This window comes from Protopterus annectens, chromosome 14.part0, assembly GCF_019279795.1.
Source record: "Protopterus annectens isolate FY-2018-M chromosome 14.part0, PAN1.0, whole genome shotgun sequence".
Lineage (NCBI taxonomy): Eukaryota > Metazoa > Chordata > Ceratodontiformes > Protopteridae > Protopterus > Protopterus annectens.
Window position 1 is genome coordinate 760,019,291 of NC_056748.1, and position 14,310 is coordinate 760,033,600.

Sequence of the window (14,310 nt, forward strand, 5' to 3'; positions counted from 1 at the left end):
AAGGAATAATTAGCAGAGTGTATAAAATATTGCATGATAACTATAAGAATCAATCAGAGGAGGTTAGAAAGGATTGGGAAGTCACAAAGATATAACAGGGATATATATATATATATATATATATATATATATATATATATACATATATGTCTCCCAAATGTGCAATAAAATCTAGAAGATTTAGGATTTTTGCCTGGAAATGTTTACGTAGATATTTGTATACCCCAAGAAGACTCCAAAGAAATTTTCCTCAGGTAAACAGTAAATGTTGAAGGTGTGAAGGGAAAGAAAGAGGTAATTGGAAATATATTTTATGGCAGTGTGGTGAGTTGGCGAACTTTGATGATTCCCTGTGGGATGCACTTTCGGAGATGCTGGGTGGGCATATTGGTCTGACGAGGGAAATGATTTTTCTGAGCTATGATACAGAATTAGAACTGCCTAGAAATGGTAAGGCCTTGCTCTGTCTAATAATGTTGGCTGCCAAAAAAGCAATTACTAGAAAATGGAAATCAAAATCTAAGCCAATTATACTGGAAGTAGTGAATATAGTAACAGAGATAAAAACATCTGAAACTGAGACTTTAGAAAAGGGTAGCCGCAAACTACATAGGAAAAAAAGGGAATTGTGGGAGCAATACATACAAGGGAGGAATGAGGTCTAAAAGGTGGCAGGACTTAGATATGTAATGCTCAAGTGAGAAAGATCAGGTAGATTATAAGTGATGTATAATGTTTGCAACTGGGAGTATGTCAGTATGGTTTGTGATGTCAAATGCTTGCAACTAGGATTGTGTCAGTGTGGTTTATTTTCATTTACATAAATGTATGATTGCCAATGTAGTAAGTGATAGTTTAAGAATGATGTTTCTTGTTTAAAAAAAAAAAGGTAAGGATTGAATAATTTATGTAATATTGCTTGGGTTACATGACATATAGCAATAAATGTGAAGTATAATGTTTGTTGTGTTAATAGAGTTTGATTACTTTTATATGAATGTAAATTTGTCTATGTCACAAGTGATAATTCAATAAAGGTGTTTGAAAAAAAAAAGATATCCCCTCTTGGATTGCTTTTGTTGTACCATGTTGAGCAGGAGCTGGAGGGGGTGCAGCAAGTAAATTCTATACATCATTTTTGACACAGAATAATAATGGAAGGCAGTTTGGGATACAGATTTACTCAACTGATCTACATGGTGCCAACAAACAATGTGGGACTTGACCTTAATTCTGCAGATCATGGGTCCTAACTGCTCCTTAGTTGTAGCAGTAACCCCTTTCTTTCTACTACAAGTCTGTACAAGTTCCAACTGCCTAGTGGTAAAACTATGTGTAACCTTTTTATTGTCCTTTGATCTTGCATGATTTCTTGATCTTGGACAGTCTATTTAATGTTTGACAAGAACAACTCCAAGCTAACTGACTTGTACACAACTATGTTCCTAGTCAGGCATTATGATCCAGTGACCAAAAACTCCTCTCTGTCCATAAACCTATCAAATCTCGGCATGGTCTGTATTCATACCATGTTGCTAAGCCCTGGAACATTTTAGCTACATCCATCAGGTCAATACCCTCCCTTGAGTAATTTAAAACCATTCTGAAAGACTTCCTAGCCAAAAACCTGTCGTTGTCTCTGTTCTTGCTCAACCTCCAGGATAAATGATATCCCTAATTATGATCAAGTATCTGTTCATAACTTACCTCTCTGTACTCTCCCTTCTTCACTCACTGCTTTACTTCCTTACTTCAATTGATTTCCCTCCATGATTCTCTTTCTAAATATGCTATAACCCTGTTTTTCTCTCACTACATTTTGCAATTCCTGTTTGTATTATAATAAAGTATCTTTAATATCTCTATAAACTGGCTAAAATTCTTTAAATATTAAATCATTGTCAGATAAGTCGTATACATTCTTAACCAATGTCTTCACATTATGTCTAATTTTGTATAATTATTTAATTTGTAGATTTTTTTGTATTATTTAGAAGGTTGTGAAATGATTGTTCTTAAAATGTTTGTGTAATAGAGCTTTTCTCCCTGGGCTTCTTCACTAAATGGGTGCCTACCCGGTCGAACTTGCCCTGTAATCAAATGTCAGTAAATAAATAAATAAATAAATAAATGAAGATTATGTCCCATAAACAACATGACTGGGGTCTGATTAGAACAGCATATAAGAAATATGAAATAAGATATCTTTTGGCACAGGATAGGCTGGTCATTTGCCATGGCTCCAAGTTCTAGTTTAAGACTTTGCACAAACCTTCTATTTCATGATCAATTTTAAGCCAGCACATGTAGTGTCTAGCTAGTGCTTTCTGTTTTTCTTTCCAACATGACCTTTATGGAGTTTATAACCCCACAGTTAAAATGTAGTGTGTATGATGGTACTTAACCCCCATATCAAGTAGTTAACTTTTAAGATTAAGTTCATCCCATCTTAGATAATATAGTCAGGCAGCAGGAATTTGTGCTGGGTTGTCCACCAATTTCTGTTGCACTACAGACTTGTGATAAAGTTTTGTCATGTGCAGTTTCTTTTTTTAAATTCCTGCTGTAACTGTCAGGCCCTGTGTATGACTGAAGGATAACATATTCCATGATTCTGTCTCTTCATTCTCATGCTTATTTCTAGTGTTCTTCAATGATTAGCAACACAAGCCATCAACATTTGCATTGCATGAAATAAACTGATGTTTAATTTTGTATCAGTGCACACCTTTGAAAAGTGTTGCCCACCTGACAGGAAGGCCAAAATGTCCTCAATTCTTAGTAAAGGATATACCATAGCTTGTAGTTCTGGGATAATTATGACTTTAAAATACCCACAAAATCTGATCTTGCTGTCTAGCTTTACTGCAGGAGATGTCAGAGGATGTCATTCATGGTCTCCAAACTACTCTTGAAAGTACTGCATTCAGTCCACCTCCTTTATAAAGAACAGATAGGTAGCATAAGGTCCTGGATGTGCCTTGCAAGATAACAAAGATACAATTTCCCCAAGTACCATCTTAACCTCAATATGTTGAAGGGTACCAAGGCCACTGGTAAATACAGGGATATCATTTCTTAATATCGATTCCATTTTTCTTCAGTGGTCTGCAGTACAGCAGGCCATGCTTGAAGGCTCTTCATCACTTTCCAGTCCTTTCTGTTTCCTTAAATGCTGATGAATCCAAAAATGCACACCACTATATAATGAGCAGGTTTAACACCTTCCTTTGAACATTGTATCCCTCTGTCACAGGCAGTAACCTAAGATGCATAACTTTCTTTACCAATGTATATTTTTAAAACAGATAAAGGAAGGAGGGAACTTTTCTTTGCTGAAGCATTACCATTTTTAATAATTTATTTTTAGTAGGAGTCATTTTATTGGCAAAAGGGCTCATACAGTTTATTGTATTTTCAGTACCTGTATAAATTTGCGGCATTTGTACAGTAGTGGTTAGCACTGCTCTTTGTAGATGAAAACATCTGGAAAGCAAATAAAATTATCCATAAATCTATACCCAGTAACACAAAAAGTGTAGAGCAACTACCTTGTGATATATGTAATTCTTTGTAATCTAGTTTAGGTCATTATAAATCTCTTATGACCATATGTGGAGCAACAAATGTAAAATAAATAAAATAAATAAAATATATCAGGCTTAGAGCATCTGGTGTGTACTTTGAGTAGCACTACCATTACAATTTAGTACTATATAGCCAAGTCTAGTCTGTATCCCCAAAAAACAACTTTAGTAGTCCTCTAATAAACCCCTGTACCACACACACTTGCAGTGCACCATTTAAAGGACTTGACAATGCAATTTCACAGTTTCTCTACAGTCAGTTTGGTGCCTACAGGTGTCTTGAGAAAATGTAACAATTGTCTCATGTTTACTGACAAACAATCCTTAAAGAAAAAGACACAGTATGTAACTGATGCATGTACACAATGTCACTGGAGACAAAACTCTCACGTACAAGCACACATGATATAAATGAGGTTGTCAAAAATCACACACACTGCACCCACCTATGCACCACACACATTGACCATCTTACACTGAGGCACTTAAATACAGTTTTCACAATTACCAAAGATCTCCCAGACTTTCTACCTGTAAAGTTTATCCTCAGCAAACCCAAAAGGGCTCAGCAAAAAGCACACCCAATGCCACACATACAGCCACACTCAGTGGAACATGGAACCCCAAATAACAAAGCCCATAAGGCAAGCAGGCACACTACCTATGATTCTACTCAGAGGTGACTCCATTGTACAACACACTGGATGCCCCCACCACCAGGCTGAACAAATGGAAAGTAACTGTTAAGTTGCCTATCTGGAGCCAGGATCATCCAAGTTATATAGAAACTCCTGTCGCTGCACCACAGATACTGGTATGCTTCATAGTCCATTTAGGTGTAAATGACCTGAGATTTACCTCTCTAGACTATATGAAGAGAGACATTATAGATCTCCCAGACTGTGTGTCCCAGACTGGTATGTGACTTGCATTGAGCAGCATTCTACTTTCACTAAGTTTGATGCCACAATATGAACAAAAGATAATTGACTTTAGTAATTGGCTTAGTTTCTGGTGTTATTCTAGGGGGATACAACATCTGTCAGCATGGAAAGATATGGTTAACAAATCACACTGCTTTGCCAAGGATGGTCTGTACCTGTCCCCTCTAGGGTTTCTAATGTTGGCTAAAATTTTATTCTCTTCCACAGAGTCTTTTTAGGCATTATCAAATTGACAAACCTTCCAACAAAGCAAAACCAACCCAAGGGAACCTTAAAGTGTTACTGCCAGTGCCAGGAGCTTAAATAAGAGGCTCCACTCCCTCCAAGCTCTCTTCACCTTGGAGAATGTAAACAGCTGTGCAGTTACCAAGACATTGTTTAAAACCACAGAAAACACCCCAACAGTGCAACGTTTTATTGCTTTCCACACATTTAGACCAGCAACTGAACAGAGACAAACATTCAAGGTGGCTCAATTTAGATCAGTAACAAGCATACCTTTAGGCTGGTTAAACATGATGATGTGCTGGAGTTTCTCCAAGTGCAGATTACCATAAACAAAGTCTCATACCATATCCTGGCAAGCTGTTAGCCACCATCTATGTCTCTCAAAACCCATACTTGTATTTAGACCTACTGAGCACACTCACCATTCAAACAAACATCTTAGTCATGGTGGACTTCAATTACCCTTCTAAAGATTGGAAATCCTATACAGCCACAGGTTTGCAGACACAGAAATTCCTGGGCTTTGTAAATACAAACACACTAGACCAGATAGTGCATACACCCCCTAGATGTTCTAATATATTGGACCTGGTACTCAAAAATTTGACAGAATTCTGCACCCTACCATGTCATGTCCTCCCTGGTAAGATCCAATCATAAAGCTGTCTCCTTTGAAATAAAAATTGATTTGATAACCACAGTAAACTCTGTAACAGTTAGAAACTATTCTAAAGCAAACTACCTTTTATTAGGTGAAAAAACTGAGTGGCCCTGCAAACTCAGTTAACATAGCAACCTATGGGGAATTGTTCACAGAATGGCTGCATAGATGCTGCTGTACCTATCAGAAGTAAGCCTGAAACAAACTCCAAAAACAAACCAGCCTGGTGGAATTGTAAATTAAACAGGTTATACAACAAAAGGAAAAAGTCATAGCTAAAATTAGGAAGTGTAACACCCAAAAAGATAGAAACTTTCTCATCAAACTAAACAGACAACTAAAAGGGCTAATTAACTCAAGAAAGGCAACTTTAAGGTCAAGATAGCTTCCCAGACCAAAAACATCCACAAGGTCTTCTTCAGCTATATTAGAAATCTCAAAGGCAGCACACAACAGTGTACCAAACTAGTGGTTAATGAAGCCACGTTCACTGAACTGGGCAGCCAGGTGATATGTTGAATCTGCTGGCTGACAAGTTCTGTTCCAACTTTATTCCTCACTCACCCCTGGCTATCCCCACAAAACACCTTCAAACATAACCTCCTACCACTGTGAATAGGGAGCAGTCCCTGGCTGCACTCTTTAAGGACAAAAACACAATCTCAATGGGCCCCAATAATATTCAAAGATGCCTGCCCAATAGCCTGAAATATGACCTATTAGGGCAACTCATATATATTTAACTATAGTCTCAGAACAGACTTATTGCCATGGGAATGAAGGACTGCAGTGGTCATCTCTCTAAGTAAGGGAGGACCATCAATAGATCTCAGCAAATACAGGCCCATTAGTCTAACTAGTCTTGTATACAAAGCCATTGAATGGTCATGGGAATGATCAACAAAGACATAGGAAAACTTCAGACTCTGGACCCAACCCAGTTTGGTTTCATCAAAGGGTCATGCTTATTAAACCTGCTGGATTTACTTGAGATGGTCAGTGACACAATGGATGAGGTAAAATGGTACATACTGCCTACCTAAGGCATTTGACAGAATACCCAACTCAGACACTGTAAAGAAACTTATGGAACTAAGCATAAACTCCTATATAAAATGCTGGATATCCAGCTGGATCTCAGATAGGTCCCAGGAAGTTAGGAATCATGAGACCATCTCTACAAAAAAGTTGGTCACCAGGGGAGTCTTTTGGGGCTCCATGCTTGGCCCATTCATTTTTGGCATCTACTTTATGAAAGTCAAAGCCAGTGTCAAAGGCCTCTGGCCGACCAAGTTTGCTGACTATTGCAAACTGTGAGCAGTCACAGAATCTCCCTAAGACACTAACATCTTACAAGAGGGTCTAACACACACAGTCAAATGACTGGTGACAAAGCCAAGGCTTAAAACTCAGTGCCAAGAAATGCATAATAGTATCTTTTGAGAAGTTGACCAACAAGGTTCCTCACAAAAAAATGCAAGGCACAAACACATTGTCCTATGCAGATTACCTCAAAGCCCTATCTCTATATCTTATTTCTTACAGATTACTGAGAGGCGATCTATGCCTGGACTACTAGGCATGTTTAGATCCCACTCTGATGGACCTTTTGCATATCAGCAAAAAAAAGCACCAGAGCTGCTAAATCTAAGGACCTAAACTTTGCTTTTGACATAAATAGGAAATGTGGAAGAGACAGATATTTATCTCACAGAATACTCATTCTTTAAAACAGGCTCCACTTCCATGTGAAACAGAATCCCTCCCTAACCCTATTCAAGCATAACCTGGAACAGAGGATGGGAAAATTGGGAATTCATCCCTGACCTGATTTCCATGTCTCTGATGGACACAGGCAGCTAGTAAATCATGTCCTAGGTAACATGTACCACTTTTAGTAACATCTAAGATACAATAACTCATGGGATACTTTAGTGCTGCATGGCTAGGCTTATAAAGGCCCTAATTTTTGTTAGCCTAGTATAAACCTAAGAACCTGTTAGAGCCAAATCACCTACTTAACTACCCCTTTATTCGAAATAAGCATAAGCTGGCCAGTTTATAATTGGTTTTGTCAGAGGCCTGTGAGACAGTATGTCCATTTTCTTTTCAGTGAGGCACATTTTATCTTGTGCCTTAGCATTCAAACAAACTCTTCAAATATTGCTTGTCATGACATTTTCTGTACTCTTCATTTTTTTAATTTACACAGAGAAGGAAGATAGGACTTATACCTACAATAATTTAACATTTTATTCTTGCTTCTTCCTGTATCATTTTGCTCATATTACTAGTTTTAATGGCTCCCTATTGAAATGTCAGTACTTGAAATGCTGAGTGCCAACAAGTTAAAAAAAAGACAGAAAACACAGGAGAAGAGCAAATTTCAAAAATCATTTTTCTCCTTTAAACTTCTTTTTGCAGGGGGGATCAAGTCCCCCCTCTCCAAACTTATATATACCAACTCTGAGAATTCCATACCTTGGAGAAAAGGGAATATTCTGAGAAATGACATCTCAGACTTGGTATATGTAAGTCCTACCATTCAGTCTCCATATTTTGGGACTAAATCTAGTGGGTCCTGACATTTTATATGGTCACCAATTTTTAACATAATCCTGTAACTCCAACGTGCCTCCAGCTGCGGTTTCCATTGAAGCTGCTATCTCCTCTGCCCATTTGAGTGTTAAATATCCCAACATTAAGTCTGGTTTGACTTTCTTCTTGTAGAATTTCAACCACCAAATGAGCACATATATTGTCATTTAAGCTGTTTCCAAACTGATAATGTTCTGATAATTTTTTCAGTCCTAACACACATGCTGTATTTGTCTCTCCTTTTTTGTAATTTCTCCAAGTCTTTTGGGTTTCTAATACCATGACAGGAATGGACCCCATTCCTAAGTTAAAGTATGATTAAAGTTCATGAAATTAGTATTGTTTCAATCTTTGATGATTTCTAGAAGTGCTCTTCGCAGCACCTGCAATGTGCCCACTAATGACTCCTTTTGCAATTCATACAGAGTAACATGTATCGATAACATTTCTAAGTATGATTGTGAATTCTTTTTTATAAGACCCATTGCTCCTGCTACTAATGGAACTGTCTGGCTATTATTCTTCCACATTGCATTCATTTCTGCCTGCAAATCCTGGTATTTTATGACTTTGTGTCTTTGTGTACATAAGACACTGTAGTCACTGGGTGTGGCAATTTCAGTGATCAATGCTACTCTTGTCTTCTTTTCATTGACTACTATATCTGGTTTTCTTGCATCTATTTTTTGAACTGTTAGTAATGGGTGATCCCATGTGATATGAACTTCATCATTTTGTATAATGCTTCATGGTTCATGTTTCCAATGTTTTTCAGCTACTTCAATATTATACTGTTTGCACAATCCCCAATGCTATAGTCTTGCCACATTATTATGTCTTTCAGTAAGCAGTCCTTCTGCCATTAGAATATCACAACCAGCAACAAGATGGGCAACTGTTTACAGTTCTGTTTTACAAAACCTGTAATCTATTCAATAGACTTTGTAAACCAACATGTACATAGTTCACTGTCTTGGGCAACCAATATTAACCTTTCGTTTTTTGGTTTAAATTCACATCTCCTTAACCATTTCTGCATTCAATCCTGATCAACATGAGGTTGTTCCAAGAGTTTTCTGTACTTGCAAGTATATTTATGCATTTTCCACATTTCTTACCTTCTCATCTGATCCTTCACCTTATATTCTTTCTTTTGTTTTTTGGCACATTTAGCTGCTGCCTGAGTTTTATCTACTTCTGGTTTGATTTCCATTCCTGCTTGACACTGATATGTTTCAGCTAAACTAAGCAGAGAAGTCATCTTAGACTTATTCTCCTCATGTTTTAAAATGTTCACTACATTTAGGTCTTGTGAGGTCAGCAGCTATGTATGCAGTCCTATGACCGTGGATCTATATATTTAATCAATTTTGAGGAGGCCCACAACTCCATCAGAACAGGGAGTATATAGACTTGGTATACACTGATTTTTATAAATCATTTGATGAGCATGAAGCATCCTTCATGTTTTCTTGTCCAACTGATCCAACACAATTTGGGGGGCAGTCAGTCACTCCAAAACTGTAAGTTAGGACAGGAGGAGAAAATTGGTTTATAGCTTGAACTTTGTTCCTAGATGTCACTGCTGTATTCGATATTAATTTTAGTCTTCTAAAATATTTCTTACTAAGTTTTATTCTCATTTGTTCATGTTTTATTGTTGATCCTTCATCAATTCCCAAATACTTCTACACTACCTCTTGCTCAAGTTCTTTTATAACACATTCTTGTCCCAAACTAATGTTTTCTTTGGTGCTACAGCTTTCCTGTTTTAAAGGTTGCTTTTGCACATTTATTAAGACCAAATGGCATTCTTATATCATCTGAAAAAGTTTTGACCACTTGCAGTTGTGCTTTCAGTTCCTCATCTGATGAACTATACACTTTTAAATCATCCACAAATAGAAGATGTCTTTACACTTTGTTGTTTTCTGGAAGCCAAATTGTAGCCATGACCTAACTGTTAAGTAGAGAGTTTAATGAGTTAAGGACAAGGCAAAAGAGCATTGGTGACAGAAATTCAAAGACAACAGAGCAGCAGTGACAGTCACCCTGGAATGTCCCCCTTTGAATTTTTATTCCTGGAATAATAACTTGTCCTTTATCACGGCTTAACTACAAAGCGATTTGGCACTGTTTCATGGTCACTGTAATGAAATCAATCAGTGCATGGTGTATCTTATGCATTTTTAAGCACTATTTTTTCCATGAATATGGAATACTGTCAAATGCTTTTTTGTAGTCGAACCATGCCATACTTAGATTCTTCCCCTTTTTACAGTTCTCCACTATGACTTTATTTAACAACAAATGATCCTTTGTTCCATATGACTTTCGTTTATTGCCCTTTTGTTCTACTGCCATGATCGAATTTTCTTCTAAATGACTATAAACTCTTTTGGCATCAGTTCCAATGTATAGTTTATACATCATTAGAAGGCAAGTTATTGGTCTATACTTTTTAGGATAGCTTACAGGTTCACTCTTCAGTAAGAGTATTGTTTTTCCTGTTGTTACCCAGGTTGGTGTCTGTTCAGGGTACACATATAAATAGTTCTTAGTCACCTTCATGTAAAGATGTTAAGACTTTTAGCCAGAAGTTAGGTACTGCATCTGCGCCTGGAGTTTCCAGTTAGGAGCTTTTCTTAACTTTGTTTCAATTTCTCTGTCTGTACTTCATCACATTTCATACCCTGTGCACTTGAACTTCTTATTATTTCTTTTACTTCTATCCATTCAGCATGTTTGTTGTGTTCCAGTGAATCTTCATAGATATTTCTCTAAAATGTATCTATTTCTTCTTTTTTTGGTGTTTTTTTCCAATTCCTTTTGCCTTATTTCTCAATTCTCTATAAAACTTTTTGGGTCATCAATAAATTGCTTATTTTGTACTTCTCCTTTATAATTATCTGCATATCTTCTAAGTTTTTCTGCCAATGCTGATATTTTTAGTCTATTATTTGTAATTGTGCACGATAGATCCTGATGTGTTCTGATACTGTGCATTGCTTTTTTCACATCTATCTTTGAGTATTTTTGTTGATCTGTTCCCTCTTCTATACTCTTCTAACAGTGACACTTCTTGTCTTGATTGCTTTATAGTTTTCTCTATGCAATACTTCCATGATGGCATTTGATTTCTTCCCTTCCTTTCTCTTACTGTCCTGTGTTTTTGTGGTGAGACCTTATCTGTCATTAATTTAGCGGCACATTAATATACCAGTTTAATACTATTATATCACATGAATCTCTACAAATAGTCCTAATTACTGTATTCATTTGTTTTATCAAACTTCTAACTTTTGGGATTTTATTTTTTTGCTTAAAAGTTTTTATTGATTTTAGAAAATTAATGCAATTTCATAACTTTGAATTATAAAACTTAATTTACACAGGTTAACAGCTACATACAGTCAACAACTATAAAATCTAAATAAACTATTTACAAAGGTGTCTAAGTTTAAAATATATTACATATTTTTACATTTAAAACTTTTTTCATGAGGAATTACAGTCATCTCTCTTCATTATTTCGTTCACTTTCTTCTATAAGTCATAATAAGATGTGGTTCTTACTGGTCTCATTCTAATGGTTCTCATTTCCATTCATATGATGTTTCTTTAGTCTTTAAATGCAGGTGAAGTCTCACATTTCCAATCTGTAGTGTCCATAAAAGTGAAAACTTTGATCTAGCAACACACTGATGTATGGGAGCATTAAACAAAATCAAATATTTAAACAAATGGAAATTATCATTAAAAACTATTTTCAAGAAAAAATTAACTTTATCCAAAAATGGTTTAAGTAAATAACAATCATAAACGTATGCCTCCAATCTGCTCTCAAGTTCCCTTTACATCTCCAACATCCTGTAAATTGTTGAAACATTATTTTCATTTTATGCGGTGTTATAAAGGACCTATGAATACATTTCCATGTGAATAGTTTCCATTGCAATGAACAAGATGTTTGCTTTGTGGAGAGAAGTATTAATTTCTTTTCATTGTCATTTGGCATTTGATTATTTATTATTTTATAGTAGTCCATTGACTTTCTGTGGTCTATTTCTTTCATTGATCTTAATATGTCTGTCCTTCTTTATTAAATCAAGCAACTCTTTTCCTAGATCATTTTCTTCTAAACTAAGGGCACATTCTTTGTTCTCCATTTCCTGTAGGCATTTTGCAGAAAGTTCCAGAACATCTTCCTGTGCCACATTCTCATCACTTTCATCCTGTGTCATCCTTTGCTGTTTCGTATCCGATCTCTATCACTCCACAACATTGACGGTGTTAGAGTTGCCACAGTTTTCTGTTCCTTCCCTATCTGTGCAACTCCAACTGAACTTTTGTACAGGTTTCCTATAGAAGGCTCCAAAGTATCTTCGTAGGGCAACTGAGCAGATATTTTCCCACTCCACTGCTTTCTCCTTAATTTGGGAATCCATTGCTCTATCCTGCTGTAATGTTATCAGTTAGATTTTCTACACTCAATCCTTCACTTAGCAGGTAATACATAACCGCAGGTTCTATTTCTTTAACTTTGCCATTATTATTCCTCTTTTCTCCTTTTTCTCTGTGTTTTCTTATTTTTTTGTATGGTACAATTTTCAGTATCCTGATGCCTTTGTCTATGTTCCTCTTCAAATATCTTTAGTGCTGCTGTTTTTGTATTGATTAGTTTTGCTTTCTCCTTTGCATTTCTATTGCACCATATTAAATCTCTTGTTCTTTCCCATGTCCATATTTCTTCTTCAGATGTCTCCTGCTCCTCCTGTTTCTCTTTATTCGAGCGACTCATTTTTCCATCATGCTGTGATATAACTTGTCTTAGACTTTCTACACTAAATCCTTCACTTTGTAGATATTCTATAATTTCAGCTTCTATTTTTTTTAACTTCTACTTTACAAATCTTCTTTTCCAAATTCCCTCTTTGTGATATCTTTTTTTTTGAATTGTGAAATTTTCCATATCTGGATCCCTTTGTATTTGTCTTTGAATATCTTTGGGGCTACTTTTTTGTATTAATTAATTTGGCTTTCTCCTTTGCATAAATATTGCACCATATCATATCTCTCTCTCTTTCTTTCCTATCTTCATATTTATTTTTTATACCTTTCAAAAATCTGTAGATTTTATTCTTTATGTTTTTGCACTTCCTCAGTTGCTTCTTTTTCCAAATGGCTCAAGGTTTCTTGGTCTATATAATGTTTTTCACAAATCTGCTGTATTAATGAACACGAATTTTTATTTGAGGATTCTTGTGCTAGTATTTTTCTTTCCTCAAATTTGTCTCTTAATCTTTTTTGTATATCTTCTGTCTGGAAATTCTGTGCTTCTTGCATAATAGTAACAATACATAATTTCTTTCATATCCTCAATAGTCCACTCTATCATCTTTCCATCCATCCATCCATCCATCCATCCATCCTCAACCCTTTTTCCCATTTTTGCAGATGGGGTTGGGGCATAACCTTTACAGTGACAGTCATTTCAAGCCAAAGTTTACACCATTGGGTGGCTAGCCCTGCCACTGTAGTTCATCTGTACCACTTACTCACACACACACTCACACCTGTAGCCAATTTAGAATGTCCTATCCACCTACTGCATGTCTTTGGAATGTGGGAGGAAACCGGAGCACCTGGAGGAACCCCACGTGACAGCAGGGAGGACATGCCGATTCCACACAGAAGGCACCCCAGCCAAGAATCAAAGTGGAGAACCTCTTACTATGAGGCAACAAGGCAAACTACTACACCACCACAGCAGCCCAGTCTATCATCTTTACGGCTCTTTTTTGGCTTAGCAGTTTTTTGATTTTTTTGTGGACAGCTACTTCTTTCTGCAACGTGGGGGGGGGGGCATAATCCTCCTGAGCCTGGCCTCACCCCATTGTAGGAGTGTTTTTGTGTTTTGAGGATTCTACACTGTCATTTTTTTACAGCCCTGACACCAGTGTGCATCCCAAGCTTGGGTACTTTTTTATCCTGTGTCTTGTGCACCCTGCTGTCTTTTTTATATTTAACCTACTTCTGTCCATTATAAATGCTATATAAAATGCAGTCTGTATATCAGTACTGTCTTGGTGAGATTTTGTGAAAAATAGAGTCCACCCTGTAAAGGTACTCACCAAGACTTGAGGATGAATTTAATTCCAACAATATTACTCTCCTTTGCTTGCTGATTTATCATCTCTTCATCCAAACCCATCATCTCTTCATTTGGACCCCTCTCTATCCTTCATTTTGGTTTTGCTTATGCAATCTGAGATGTGCCATGACTAACAAT